Source organism: Acinonyx jubatus, chromosome C1 (assembly GCF_027475565.1).
Source record: "Acinonyx jubatus isolate Ajub_Pintada_27869175 chromosome C1, VMU_Ajub_asm_v1.0, whole genome shotgun sequence".
NCBI lineage: Eukaryota > Metazoa > Chordata > Mammalia > Carnivora > Felidae > Acinonyx > Acinonyx jubatus.
In genome coordinates, this window is record NC_069381.1 from 131,768,315 (window position 1) to 131,784,219 (window position 15,905).

The window sequence follows — 15,905 nt, forward strand, 5'->3', positions numbered from 1 at the left end:
CCTGTATTTGTCCTCAAAGTCCTTTTTATAAATCTCCTTGAAGAAGAAACATGTTTTGTGAGAGAATAAGAATGATTATAAATGACAAAATCTCAGAAATAGACATTGTTAAAGATCTGATGAGAGTTCATTATGATGCAATTGACAAAGAAATTTGGTTATTTCTGTGGCACATAACATTTCAAGTAATCAGAATATTAGGTGATGACCTTATATCAAAACATTAAAACTTTAGGAATTGCATATATTTGGGCCGTTACAGCATTTACCTGTGCAATACAACCTAAGGTTTACCCTTGTATGACAGTGATTTTCCAAGTAACTTAGCATCCCAAATAAAAGGGCCTAATTGGTCAAGAAGACTTCATTTATCATTTAAATCCTGAGAAATTTGTTAAAACCCCAGGAAGTCATAAGTGCATCCTACATTACAGATCATTACAAATCTTAAAATTTTATTTATTCAACTAAAATTTATTTATTTATTTATTCAATAAAAGATCCCACAGGTGAATGTATAGCATTATATAGTTGTTATCAAAACCTAGCTCCTTAAACATTGAGCAGTTTTAACTAAGTAATCAAAGACCTGATAAAGATGAAACTTAAAACTTTGATTTTCCCGGAGGACAGACCTTTGCACTGTCTTATCAAGAGCAGATCAACAGTTCAAGAAAACTTTGTCATTTGAGCAGAGAGAAAAGCAGAATTTCAACCTTACACTAGTGTACTTTTAAAATTCCATTCATCTCAACCTTCTACAACTTTCTTTTTCTTTCAGATTTTGTCCCAAAGCCATTTCTTTTCAAATAACCAGTCTCATTTAGGACAAAATTATTTTCATCTACCCTCAAAAAAATTGTATTTCCACTCCTTATATCTTTCTTATATACCTCCTATTTTCCTACATACAGGGTTTCTTTCCTTATTTTCATCAGTCTTAAGTACACTTAGCAGAATTTTAACTCTTAGGAAACCTTAGTCTCCAATTGAGGACTTAGTAACCAACTGAGAGGAGTTTACACCAGAATTTTTTTAGATGGTAAATTTATGAACCAATTAAGTACAAAACATGTTTTCCAATAGGTCTGAATAGCCTTAATTTCTCAGCAATAAGAAGTTAAAAACACAAACCTATGTTCAATAATCAAGGCTTTAGCCTTCCATCCTATTTGGAAATTTTCAGGTTACCAAGGATCTTGAAAGTTATCTTAACAATTACCCATGAAAACTCTGAGACAGACAAAATTAACTATCATTAACAAATTGCAACAGAGATAACATGAGCTTATTTGACCTTTGGCGATAATTTAAAGACAGGTCCAATAAACTTAAATTAGTTTAAACATCGAATATGTTTCACCTGCATCCACCCAAAAGTCAATCAATTTTTCCCCATTGTCAATTTTCATTTGGGGCACCAGTGGAGATCTCTGAAATGGGTGGTCCAAGGGGGTGTGCACTTTGCTTCTTGACTTGGAGGGTGGGAGGAAGAACCAATGGTGCCTGAGACACTGAAGATGGTATATGACCACACCCAAGTTGGTGCAGAAACATGAGGGGGACAGGAAGGCAGAAGCAGCAACTGCATGGGAATATTCCTTAAAGTCCCTGTCCCAAGATAGACTAACCACAGTTGGCTCCAATTATAGCTGTTAACCTGGGAAATGAGGGATAATCCCTCACATCTGTTAGCAGAGGAACAGGGAGAGAGAGTCAGTGTCCTGAGTCAGTGTCCTGAGAGTCAGTGCTCTTTTAGTCTGATTCTATCTTGGCTAGACTATTAAGGTCCCCTTCTCGAGGTTCCTCCTGATATCAGCTGGGTTTTGGGACTTTCCCTGGTTGGAACACTTATTCTTTTTAATGTCCTTTCTCCTTACAGTAGGTTCATTGACCCCTTGCTAAGGAGGTTCTGGGCCTCCCCCCTCTTGGTGGCTAGACCTTCCCTGTCCTTTTGTCGTGCCTCTGGAGCGAACAGGGTGTAAGCCTCACATAGTCTCGTATAATAATCCCTGAGAGGGGGGGATCCCCTTGCTGCTGGGCATATTTATGGCCTTCTCAGCCCCCTGTTCTGGTCCCCAGGAGGAGAGCCTCTTGGTATCGGCACATGTGGACCAGCATCTGGAGAGCACCTGTGCCTGGCCAAGGGTGCCTGTGCCTGACCAAGAGTGCAATCTGGCCATTGGTCCTTGTGGGGGAGGGTTCTCTGGGCCTGGAAGGGGAGGAGAAATGGGCAGCATACAGGGGAGGAGTTTCAAGCTCAGGGGAGTGGGGAGGGAGCCTAATGAGTCATGAGGAGGTGGAACACTAGGGGAGCAGTGGGTTGCTTCTTTGGTCCCCTGGGTGAGTTTCCGGATAAAGTGGCTAAAACCTTTGCCTGGCTCTGCTTACTATGGATGAATCGCATCCAAGGCAAAGGATTTGGGGCAATTTCAAGCCAGGAGTCAATGCATGGGAATTGGTCAGTGTGACCTGGGTCTCTAGAGACAATATGCCAGATGCAATGGACCACTGGGACATCCAAGGTTCCCCCAGAAGGCCCACACACACCAAAAGTGGGCCATTCCAAATCACATAGGGTCCCCAATGTGCCAGGGGCTATCCCAATTCCACAGCCTCCCAAAAACTCCCTCCTTACTCCATCCCGACCCCACAATGCTCCCATGAGGCGAAGTCACAAAGACAGAGGGACAGGGGTGCCCCCTCCGATGAGTAGACCAGCAGATGCCTGACTGGCCATGTCCTGAAGGAACCCAGGCGACACTCAGCCACAGCGGTCTCAGCCCTGTGAGCCATGATCAGAAACCACTTGATGCTGCCACAGACCACACATCATCCATCATGGAATCGCAGATGGGCCCATTCAGACTCTGTGGGCCCCTGGGGACCCCAAGGGCGCCCGCCCGTGGAGCCACAGAATTGAACTCAGCAGGCAAGCTAGACAGAGTTGCACGTTCACATTCACATACACACCAGAGGTAATTACATTCCCTCCCATAGAATTCCTACCTGTGAGACTTCTGAAGTCTCAGGGAGTGATCAGGTCCCCCTTCCGCTCTTGCAAGTGGGCCTGATTAGATTGGGCCCCAGCCTTACCGGTTCTGACATCAAGTCCAGGTCTTCACCTGCCAAGTCTCCTAGAGTCTGGCAGGAACGGTGGAGCGGGGCCAGCCTGAGGTGACTGAGTAGAAGACTGCTGAAATTCAGGCAGGGTGCACCTTCTCTCTTGTGATCCCTCATTCCTTCACCGCCTCACCATTCTCCCAAACTGATGGCAACAATGGGCCAGCGTGGTTGGGTTTCCCAGTCAGGGAACCAAATATGTTACGGAACCAGGCTGGAACGCTGGCAGAAAAACCAAGCGGCACTCGGAGATCTTGGTGGATCAGAGATTTATTTAACATCGGCAGGCTCAGAGGAGACCATTTCTCCAAAGATCTGAGCGCCAAATGCAAGCGGGAAGGGTAATTTATAGTTGTCCACCTTCATATTTGTGTATGTGTGTGTGTGTGGGGGGGGGGTTCCGCGTGGCAAACAAGGCAAGAAAAACCCAGAAGAGGGGTTTCTAAGCCAGAGACCAGAGCTTGTTTTAGTCCCGTCAGCCATCTTATGGTGTAAAACTTTATTCATTTTCCCAACAACCTCAGCCCAATATGCTTTCTGTGCCCAAGAGTTTCGTAATGCTTGTGCAACTCATGATGTGCAAAACTTGGATGCTGCTATTCCAGTGTCTTTTGAACAACTATCTGGCACAGGGCAATATTCCCAACCAAGGCAGCAAACCCAGCTTCCAATCACTGTCAGTAAAATAATGCACTAAACTGGTGTGATGTATTTTATACAGCGCATCACTAATATAGGGGACTCTTAACTCTTTCTCTGACTGTTTCTCCCAATACGCTCTGGTTACTCTAACATATGTGGGGGCTTCTCCCTCACTCATTTTCTGGGTTAATAACTATGATGATTACAGCCAATTGTCTCTGGCTAGTCTACCTCGGGATGAAGATTTTAAGAAATATTCCCAAGCAGCTGCTGAAACTCCTTTTGTTTTGGGGAACTTCCCTGTCTTCTCTGGCCCCGACATGGGCTGCCTAATTCCACTAGTGGTAAACAAAACAAAACAAAACAAAAGAAAAACAAAAATCTGTATCTGCTCATCTATCTGAGTTGACATGCTTTAGGACTATGAGAACTCTTCCTCTGCCCTCTGCGCCTTTATCTGCCTTGAGGCCTCTTGGTGACACCTCACCTTTTCTGCCTCCCCTTCCCCCTCCTCCTGTTTCTGCACCACCTGGGGTGCAGTCTGCACCTCTGGCTCTTCAACGCCTCAGGCAGCATCAGCTCCTCCTCCCCATGCTGTCAAAAGGTAAAAACATCCCCTTAGACTTTCACCACCCACTTCAGATTTCCTCACTGGTTCCACGGGAGAACATTGACTGTGGTAAACTTTTAAGGGCACACAGATAAAATGTAATTAAGATAGACATGTTTTTTAAATTATCAAAATTGAATAATAAAACTCTATTCTACTCAGGTTTACTGAAGGTAAAATAAGCTCATGTTATCCCTGTTCCAATTTGTTAGCAAAAGGATGACTTAAAGTAATGCTTAACTTTGTCTGTCTCATAGTTTTCATGGGTAATTGTCAAAATAGCTTTCAGGGTCTTTGGTAACCTAAAACTTGAACATTTTGCTTAAATGATAAATTAAATTAAGTTCATTGGACATGTAGGCCTCTTCCAAATCAAATGGAATGCTGAAGCATTGCTTACTAAACATAGGTTTATGCTTCTGACTTCTATGGCAAAAAAACCTAGGGATACTTAAATCCATTAAGAAAAAAAAAGCTTTATCCTTAATGGATTCATCAGTCTGCCACCTAGAAACTTTCTGATGTAACAGACAGTTCACAATTGGCTACTACTTTTCACTGGAGACTAAGCTTTCTAAGAGTTAAAATTCTGCTAAATGTAGCCAGTAAGGCTAATGGAAATAAGTAACTCTGTATATATTTTTAAAAAAAAGAGAGAGATGTAAGAAAGATATAAAAAATGAGAATACATTTTTATTAAAGGAAATAAATAAATAAATAAATAAATAAATAAAGTTTTAACAAAAAGGGTAAAACAACAAGACAACACACCCTTTTAAGTTGTTTTACTCAAGCCTTGGTTGGAATTACCCATTCCTTATAATCCACAAGGCCAAGCAATTGTAAAATGAGCACATAATATGCTCAAAAACATGTTAAAAAAAAAAACAAAAAGGGGGAGATACCCCTGGCTGTCGGCACAGCCTCGGCTCCTTCTTGATTGTGCTATGATTACTCTTAACTTTTAAAATATTATTCCTCAAGGACTAACTGCAACTGAGTGACATTCTTCAAAATCAGATAAAAAACCACCGAAGGGGGCCCACATGGACTGTGCCCACTAAACTTCTCACCTGGGGTCAAGGATATGCTTGTGTTCTTTCAGATTCTGGACCTCTGTGGATTCCCTCTTGGTTGGTGAAGCCATACCATGGCATGATGGAGACACCCAGGATATCTTCCAATGAACCAGAACTTCCAGAGAATGGCTCTGATTGAGCAGCCACCACCCCCCTTTTTCCAGATGGAGGAAGCCTCTTCATTGACTCCTCATCCTGAAGCCACTCTACAAACGCAGGTCGTTTCCCCTGATATAACATGGGGAAGCCTTAAACCACTGTCTAACCAGGACAACATCCTCTTACAGCACAATGATATTGCATATACCCCTAATTCGCATCTGATGGCCATGATCTCCATCATTAATTGGAATTTGATATATGTAACCCTGATTCTTCTCCTTGCCCTCACTTGTCCAGGTCAAGCTCAATATTCATATTGGGCTCATATCTTTAACCCACCTATATTTGATAGTTTAACACTCCTAGCCTGGGATATTCCTATTAGCAATAATGTCAGAGTTAGTGGGAGGAGCGAATCTTAACCCACCCTTCCAAACTGAACAAGAGAATTGGCTTTATATGCCACGATCTCAAAGATGGCTTACTTCAGCACTTCTTATGTGTGTTACCAAACTTAGCAATTTATCTGCTGGTCTCAAAGTAAACATCGGCTGACTTTTTGTGTCTACAGACCAAAGCCTCTACAAGGCCAGACAATTTTACCTTTTTCTCGGCCACAAGCTTTGATACACCTCAACAAAACAAAACAAAACAAACAAAAAAAAAAACCCCATATATCTCACACTCCTAACGTTACAGTTTACTCTATTCTCAAATATTCAAACCACCCCTGGAATAATATTCCTTGGACAACCTGTTATGGAGAGACTGTGCATAATATTCACTGGGACAACTGGGCTATTATTGACAAAGGTCCTGGAGGACATCTTGAAACAAAATAACATAGACCATATCCTTTGACCAGTCTAGCAAGGAGAATATTTTTTTTGGAAAGACGGAGACTTGTCTGGCCCTATAATTTCTGCACATAAAGGGAAATTAAAGGACCTTGGCTTGTTAATCTATGGAAGGTAGGCCTTCCCTTCTTCACTGGTACTGTTAGCCATGGTGAAATTTATGTAAATCCACATATCAACATAACTTGGGGGAACTGTGGGGAATAAGCTTAGGAAATCCCTGAGCTTGCACTGACGGGTTAACAATAAAGAATTAGAAAGCAATAGGATGAACACACCCAAGTTTGGGTAAACAAGATTAGGTAAATAAGATTAGGTAAACAGGGCAAAGGCCCCCAGTATAGGACAAAGATATAGGAATAGAAAAGCCTCAGGATGAAAGCATCAAAGATTAGGTAAACAAGGTTAGGTATTCAGGGTGGAAACACCCCCCAACTTAGTAAAATAGCAGAAAACTGCTTTCACAGGAAGGAAACCAAAATAGGTAAACAAGGTAACAGGACTTTTGACCAAAGCAAGGCAGAAGTTGCCCAGAGTGGAGCTAATTAGCAAAAGAAAGATGCCTTGTTGACTCTGGGTAGCATGCTCTGTCTTTCTTTTCCCATAGGCAAGTTTAGGTAAACAGAGGTGGGGCCTCATGTCTGCTGTAAACAGTCATCTGCCCTGCACCAGGACTTTGACACCAGGACTTTGTTTTGTATTGACCCAAACCCCTAATCTCATATCTTCAAACCCTGCTTTCTCTCATGCCCGTGAGTTAAAAGTCATGGTTTCATTGTCTCTTTGTGCAAGCCCATCAAGCTTGTAAGCCTTGTGATCCTAATAACAACTGGAGCAAGGACCCTTATTCAGGGCTCTTGTCTCCTCCCAGACATTAGCCTCTCTTGCATTTTAAATCCTGCATCCACTCTCTTGCTGGACAAGAGAGAACTCCAGACCCAGAGTCTGTGACATAAGAGTAGTCAATGTAGAGGCTGTCAGCAGAGAAGGAAGTTTGTATTTTCCTAATTGGCAAATTATTAGAACTTTGCCTCTGAAGAGGTTCATTCATTCAGTAGAAGTAGAAGTAAGTCTTAAGGGTAGCTTGCAGTTAAAGAGGCAAATTAAAGCCACTACTACTCTGCTCTTTTCTTTGAGGTCAAGAGAAAACTTCTTAGTAAATGGAGAAGAAAATTTTCTCTTTAATAAAACAGGTAATAGCTATAATTCCAAACCAGAACTTATGAAGAATAGCTGCTGAATATAGTAATGTTTCAGACCTAAGAAGTCACAGTGCAGAGAGTACACTCATAGCTCATGTAACCCTGGAAGGAGTTCTTCTGAGGCAGGTGTCCAGTCCTATGGGACACAATAAAGATTATCTTATCCGAGCAATAATTCTGGACAACAGGATAGACTGAGGAGCAACCTCTAAACTCCATTGCACTCTAAATATTGGAAGGAAACATAAGAAGTTATAAGAAGTCACAGCCATTATGGTAGTGTGGAGGAAAGTGCAACAACAATTGGCTTTACACACAATAGAATTAGATAAATCATCTCACAACACAAAAATCTTTGTCTCCTAGATCTGCACTCTAAGCCACACTGATTTATTTCTTCAACAGCAACTAAAAGGATTGGATCGCACTGAGCAGATAAATCCCCTACACCTCCTGGCTACCTTAGTCATGCTTCTGAGTTACAGAACATGTTAACTCTCTTGGAACATAATCAGTCAGTTAAATAAAATATCATGGGAAGCATTTAAAGTAGACAAGTCTTACTGGAGTATAAAGGAAGGCCACAGAGTTAAGATGAAAACCTAGGTTGAAATTTGGAAAATTCAATCAAAAGAGAAAAGAAAAGTAACTATATAAGGGAAAATACAGAGGTAGATGAGAACTGGGGTGTCAAATTCTCAGAGTCAGTTTAGCATAACTAGCGTAAAACAGCTGTGGAGAAAAAGGGCTAAAATGAAAATCCCAGGTAGACACAGACCAAATTATAAAAAGCCCTTTGTAAATCATGACAGGCAGTGATAGTGGAAGTGGGATGGAAGGAATGAATACACAGTATTTGTTTAAAGTGAGGGCTTCATGCTTTCTGTAAAGCACCAATAGGATGATGATTCTGTGATTTTCATAAAGAGTCACACGGATAAAAGGAAATAATTCTTTCTGCATTTTTCTTCCTGGTAATGATTTTTGTTCTGTATTAGTGTCTTTTTTATTTAAATTTTAGGGCCTCTTACTTAACTATCTGTTGGTGTTAGAAAAACATTAACCTGGGGCACCTAGATGACTCAGTTCGTTAAGCATCCAACTTTGGCTCAGGTCATGATCTCGTGGTTAGTGAGTTCGAGCCCCGCATTGGACTATCTGCTGTTAGCGCAGAACTTGCTTTGGATCCCTGTCCCCTTCTCTCTCTGCCCCTCCCCCGCTTGTGTGTGCGCTCTCTCCAAAAATAAATAAGTAAATAAACATTTAACAAAGGGAAGAAAGAAAGAAAGAAAGAAAGAGAAAGAAAAACATTAACCCAGTATTGCATCCATCCTGCGTCAGGGCAGTGAGTCCAAAAGTCCATTCTTGCAAGCACGATAAAGATACAGGGGTCTCATAAGGAGTGAATAATTACAAGAAATTGTCTTTGTTCTGGGTCAGATAATTGAAAGTTAGAACTCAGACAATATATATACTCTCCTATTGAAAGTAGGTCCTCTGTAAATTGGATAAGAGACATAGCTACTCTACAAACTACTCCCTGGCTGGCTTGGATGCCACAACAAACATCCAGACCATAAAGCCCTCTCATCATGCAAAATAGTTTGCAGAGGCTTTGATCAACACAGTGAAGGGAATGGAGATCTGACTTTTCAAAAGCTTCCTATAATGAAGGGTCATGAGGGTGAATATTTTAAACGAATGTTCTGGAGAATACAATATGGAGTCAACAGGTAAGCAGTATAAATATGCTTAACACTGCTGAACTCTACACTTAAAATTGATTAAGAGGGTAAATTTTCTGTTATGTGTTTTCACCACACAAACACAAGTAAAAAATGAAAAAGAATAAAAGATACAAAGACAAGCTAAAAAACTGTTTCAGATTAAGGTAGACAAGGCAGTTAAATTCAATGCATAATCTTGGATTTGAGGCTGCATTAAAAAGAAGATATCTATAAAGGACATTATTATGCCAATTGGAAAAATTTGAATAAAGTTTTATTAGCTAATACTATTATATTAATATGGGATATCCTGATATTGATAGCTATAGTGAGGTTATGTAAGTGAATATCCTCATTCTTTGGAAGTCACACTTAGGAAGCTTTAGGAATAAGGGAATATGACATTTCAACTTAAATGGTTCAAGAAAGGACACACAGATGTGTCTTGAGGAGTATATGGCTATGTTTATGAGAGAAAAAAGCAAATATATCAAAATGCTAAAATTGGTAAGTCTTGGTGAAGAATATACATTTTTTTTTTTTTAGTGTTTATTTTTGAGAGAGAGACAGAGCATCATCAGGGGAGGGGCAGAGGAGAGGGAGACACAGAATCCTAAACAGGATCCAGGCTCTGACCTGTCAGAACAGAGCCCAATGCAGAGCTTATACCTTTGAATAATGAGATCATTACCTGAGCCAAAGTCGGACACTCAACCAAGTGAGCCACCCAGGCACCCTCACATAAAATTCTTTGTAGTATTTTTGCAACTTTTCTACAGGAATGAAATTATTTCAAAATAAAAATTAAAAATGAAATCAATAAAATGTGATAAAGTGATAAATCTTCAAAGTTTTAAAATTAACATATTTCACATGTCAACAAAGCAAATAGACCTAATTAATTAGCTACATAGAATATCAAATAACTCAACTAGCAAGACTATATATGGATTGTGTGAAAACCTTTTGTATCTAGCTCAGATTCTTTTATCTGCTCATTACTTAAATACAGAGAAAAATATAATTTGTTAATTCCAGTTCTTAAGGTAAACGATCAGATATTTGGGCAAATTGACATCTGAACACACATACAAGAGAACTATTAAAATTCCCCTGCCAGAACACCACATATAGATTGCCTTAAATATCTCTGTGAATTTAATGAGGGAGAAATTCTGATTTAGGGAAAAGTGAATGGGTTACAGGAATTTTAGTTTCTAAATGAATTTTAATCATCAACTGGCAAAATGATATTTGCTTATAATGAGCTCTTATGTTTCTCAGAAAAACTGAAAATATTATGTACAGAGGATAGGAAACTCCCTGTCCATTACTGGAAAATTTTTCTAATAACCAGAATATATACCTCACAGGAAGGAGAGAAGAGCTTATTTAAATACAACCTAGTGATTTACTGGTACATTAATTTGTTTTGCTTTCCTTGCTACAGAAGCACAGGAAGAGGAGAAAGGGGGAGAAAGGAGGGGGGAGGAAGAAGAGGTGAAGAGAAGGAGGGAGGCAAGGGGAGAGACACTGGGGAGAGAAGAGGAGAGGAGAAGGGGAGGAGGAATGAGAAAGGGGAGATAGGGGAAATAAAGACAAAGGGAAGGGGGAGAGAAGGAGAGAGTGAAGATAGGAAAAGGAGGAGGGGGAAAAAGAAAGGGGAAGGGAAAGAGCGGAGAAAGAATTTTTTGTGTGTGTATTGTTCTTTATTTAAATTTTTCTCTACCCATATAAATAAGATTCTGCATTTCTTGGCTTCAGGATAGAAATTGCTTAGTGAGAACATCCTGACCTGGCTTTTAAGAAAGCTCATGTTCTATTGGTTCACCCTCAGAAGAGAGGGAAAGAGTGTTTGGGAGTGCAGGGTGATGGTATGGGGAAAAGAGAGAGGCAGAAGGGAAGAGACTCAAGGAAGCTAATAGGCTCATCTCAGAGTATTTTGTTGTGCTTAAAACATGTGGGAAAGGAGAGTCCCAGTAATGACTCAAGACTAATTCTCCCTTTACAGAAGTGATAATTGAGATCCTAAAATGTTGTTTAATTTATATAATAGAATAATGAGAGATTTTCTATATACTGTAGGGAAGGAAATTTTAATTCTTCCTCAACCCTTCTGAGTTCTTAGGTGTTACCCCTATAATAAAATATGAACAAGAGGAAAAACAAGTTTATTATCATGAATGTCTCATGTATACATGGGAGATACCCAGGGAAAAATGGGTGACTCCCATTAGATTAGAAGGGGAGGGGAGATGTAGGCCTCTTAAGGGAGAGTAAATGCTTATTAGGAAAGATGAATGGGCCCTGAGAAGTATAGGTAAAAGATAATGATAGTTAGTGACAAAGTTGGTCAGGGTGTGGACTTCTAGTCCCCTCTCCTATGATAAGAGTCAATCTTCCCTGGTTGAAGAAACTCCCAGGGAGGGGATTGATAACAACTGACTTCTTTTAGGGGATCTGTTTTCAGGCAGATAAGAGAGATCAGAGACAGCCTCTCCCCCATTTGCTGTTTTTTAAGTGCCTCCAGCTCAAGACAATCAATACACCACAGAGACATATTTTGTGGTGGCAATTTCTGAACACCTGCAGTCATATTTTTGGGTGACACATTCTGCTATCCTTCAACACCCAAGTTTGAGACTGAAGTTTATCAGTTCTTCCCCAACTGGTCCCTATGGTTGAGGTTTTTCTTCACTTCTACAGAACACTTGTATTAATAGTAGGACCTGCATTAGCTGCTGAGCAGCAGCTCTGTGTTCAATCTCATTACCCATTTCTACTCATGGAACATTTAACACTGGAGTGTCATAGTTGGGTGTGTAGCCTTGGATACTTGCAGACACAATTTGCTGCACTGAATTTAATTTGGTAAATAATACAGCAAGCACCCAGTGAAGTCTACTATTTGCCTGGCACTGGCTTAGCCATGGTGAATAAGCCCTGAAGAATAGGATAATAATCATCATTATATCCCCTTCATCTATTTTGATAGAAGAAACTGAACCTTTTCTGAAAAAAGTAACTAACATATTTATTTAGCTCCATTTTAAGGGCAAGGTGCTCAGGAAGGCATAATCAAGTCTTTTACCTTTTAGAGATTTATCATGTTGTAGGCAAGATGATATATATGGAAATTAATAGACAACTGAATTGATAACAACAGTTTATCCTGGCAGCGTGTTTCTTCTTCCTTTTTCCAAAAAAGAAGAAATAGAAGCTCAATCTCTTCTTTGTTTTCCTTCCAGAGCTGATCCTGCAGTGGGCCCTTTTTCCACCACTCCCTCCAAGGCTTGATATTTCACAGTTCCTTTATAACTTTAGGGACTTATGTTAATATTATAAAGATTTTCCTCATCATTAATATCCCTGGCATATAATCGTGCCTGATGCAAAGAATACGCTTGATACTTTTTTTTTAAGTGAATGAAGAATTAAAAACAAGATAACAGACCCATAAGGGAGTCACTTATGCTAAGCTCCACATCACCAAACTGAGACTTAATTATAGTTTTGGCTTTCCTAGAAATGACATCTTAAACCAGGAATCAGGAATTACCTGATTAACAGTAATTAGATAATGCACTTGAAAACCCCTGTCATGCCCTAAAGGAAAGTGACTTTGCCATAACCAATCTATCTTTTTTGTCTAATAGAACATCTTTGTTCTCTCTTCCTTCTTTCTATGAAAATCTTTCATTTTGTACAGCTCCTAGGAGTGGCTTTCTATCTGCTAAATTGAGAGCTTCCCAATTTATGAAGTATTGAATAAAGCCAGTGAGATTAAATTTTGAATTTTTGCATTTTAGTAGAAGGTAACAAACTTTTAAAAAGAGATTTACAAAACATAAGAAGATGTAGCTGGGGTGCCTGGGTAGCTCAGTGTATTGAGTATCCAACTTTGGCTCAGGTCATGATCTCAAGGCTGGTGAGTTCTATGCTCACCAGAGTCCTTGAACTCTGTGCTGACAGTGCAGAGCCTGCTTGGGATTCTCTCTCCTTTTGTCTCTGCTCCTCCCCTGCTTCTGCTCTCTCTCTCTCTCCCTTCCTCTTTCTCTCTCTCAAAAAAAAAAAAATAGATAAACATTAAAAAATGGAGATTTTATAGGGAGGCAAGAAAATTACTGGCAAAAGAGAAGATTGTTTCAGACAAGACCACCTTCCTTTATGGGGAAAGAAGGAGATCTTATTATAGGGCAGATTAATATTTTGATGGGATGGTTTCTAACACTACTATCAAAAGACTTTAGAAGAAGCAATGTGAAAGTAAGTCCTGACCTATAAACCTGTAGCTCTATTTCTATTTCAATATCCATAGTCAGTAGTTAAAGGATTATGATTCTTTACCAAAAATGACACAGACTCCAGCCCAGGCTCACTTCCTGGATATTAAAACCGGTCAAATCTTCCAAAGTTCTTACATCCCAAGAAATAAACAAAATAGGAAAAAAAAATGCAAATTTTGAGATACCCAGACTGGATTCAAAGGTTTACTCTTTCAACTAAATAGTGTAAGGATACAGTACTCACATTATAGGATTATTGTAAGGGTAGGAGAGATGAAATGAAATATATTTTATTTTCACAGCTCAATTACTTGTGTTAAATTCATTTCATGTGTTTTATCATCCTCTTTTGGACACTGGAGGGCAATACTTTTTGATTAATTCAGAAAAAAAAGAATGTGTCATTTGCTGACTTATGTGTCTTGGTGTGCTGGCTTTCCACATGCATTGTTTTGTATTTTACTAATCTTGTGAGAAGGTAATTTGGTGTCCATTTGATAGATGGATACTGAGTTTCAGGGCGCATTAGGTAAACTGTCCTGAGTTATATAGTGAACACATGGCAGAGATGATTGAATCAAATGTTTTACCTGTTGTATGTGGGTGCTCAAAAAGGCATCGACATACATACAAAAAGGCCCAGTCCCTATCTTTAGTCTTCACTCTAAAAATCTTTACTCTTTGATTTTATGCCTAAAAGTATATTCACCCACTAGACCCAAGCTCAGGGATCAGCATGAAGAGATAACAGAGGTAGAACAATAGACAGACCATAGACCTAAAGGAAGAATTTGCATTTATGAAGATTTTGAGGCTAAATTTCCACTTTATCTTCAAACTCTCTTCCTTGATTGTCTTGTTAACTAAACTGAAAATCTAGAAGTTGTGTGTGTGTGTGTGTGTGTGTGTGTGTGTGTGTGTGGTTTTTTTTTTTAATGGACCTATTGGGCAATAAAGTATATTCTAGAATTGAGAACCTATTTTAAACTTGTGACTAAAAATGTTAATCTGTTAAATGTCAAACTCTGCCTTCAGACTAGAAACTCACAATGCATTTGATCACCGGGCGTGGCCTCAAAAGCCAAGTTTCCTTTATTTTGAGACTTGGGAAAGAATTTCTCTCCCGTCCTTATTAGTGTATTCCAGAGCCCAAACCAAGAAGAAATGCGAATTTTGGAATTTAGCTCCAGAGCAAACTCATTGGTATGACTTACACACCAACAAGGTTACTCTGTTTACTCAGTAGGATCATTATAGGATATAGTTTTTTTGCCCAAAGTTCTAAGGAGTTGGAAGGCAAAGAAGTGTTTAGAGTTTAGTGTTTAGAGCGGCTTAGAGGACAAAGTCCTAAATAAGCCCCTCCTGTTTGAAAGAGAGCAAGAGCCGCCTGTTGCTTAGGTGTTTGTCAGTGACTGGAGATTTACTATCAGTTTAGAAAAAGGGGGAGGAACTAAAGTTAGCTCACAAATTCCCCACAGGTTTTTGTCTATGCAGAAGTGCCCGGAGTTTCTCACCCTGAGTTCTGACCTGTAAATCTGCAAGGAAATCTTGAGAGTTTTTCTTCTTCCTTTTCTTTCTTTCTTTCTTTTTTTTAAAGGAGGCAGGGAGCTGTGGATCCGTCCCATCATCGGAATCCTAGCTGGTAAGCACAGAGACACAGATAATACACTCTACACAAATATATAGTCAGTGATTTTTTTCTAAAGGAAAGTTCTTTCTGCTAGAATCCTTGCTACACTGTGTTAGTGGTTTCTTCTGCCAGGCTCTTTCTTCTCTTTTTATTTTTCCAAATTATCTTTATAAAAATGACACAGTCCCCTAATGCCCTCCCCTCCTTTAAAATTTTCGCTTAAATAAAGAGATCTTTACCAATGTAGTGAAAAAGAACTGTTGTCAATAGTACTGTGCAATTCATTTACTAAAAGATAATTACATTTGACTAATTAAAGTACTTCTGCAGTTACTTGAGTTGAAGTGGTAAGATTAGATAAAAATTCACATCTTTAAAGAAGCATGAAGTCCTCTGTTTTCTGGTAATTCTAGTTGTCTTGTGGTGCCATTAGTCATATTAAATATTTATTTGGGGAAGTGAAAACGTCTATTTCATGAGCAGGGTTTCTTCCCCTTTCATTTTATGAAATATTTTCCTAAGAATGGAGAGTTGGTACACTTTTTTTTTTAATAGGTAAGAAAGTTTTGTTTTGTTTCTTTCTTTCCTGCTTTTCTTTTGAGGGGGTGGGGTGTTTTTTAGGTAATAGCATTGGAGCAAATGCATTG

General features: G+C 39.5%; 1 protein-coding gene across 4 annotated transcripts in view; it reads left to right on the plus strand.

Moving 5' to 3' along the window:
* The first annotated feature begins 15,034 nt into the window (after window positions 1-15,034).
* Window positions 15,035-15,905, plus strand: part of KYNU (kynureninase) — a 115,356-nt gene continuing 114,485 nt past the window's right edge. Inside the window, exon 1 of one of the 4 annotated variants that reach the window (XM_053214986.1) lies at window positions 15,035-15,270. The gene's annotated coding sequence lies outside the window, so the exon portion shown is untranslated. The remainder of the gene's footprint in view (window positions 15,271-15,905) is intronic. The other 3 variants (XM_053214987.1, XM_053214985.1, XM_015063007.3) reach the window with 3 other exon arrangements.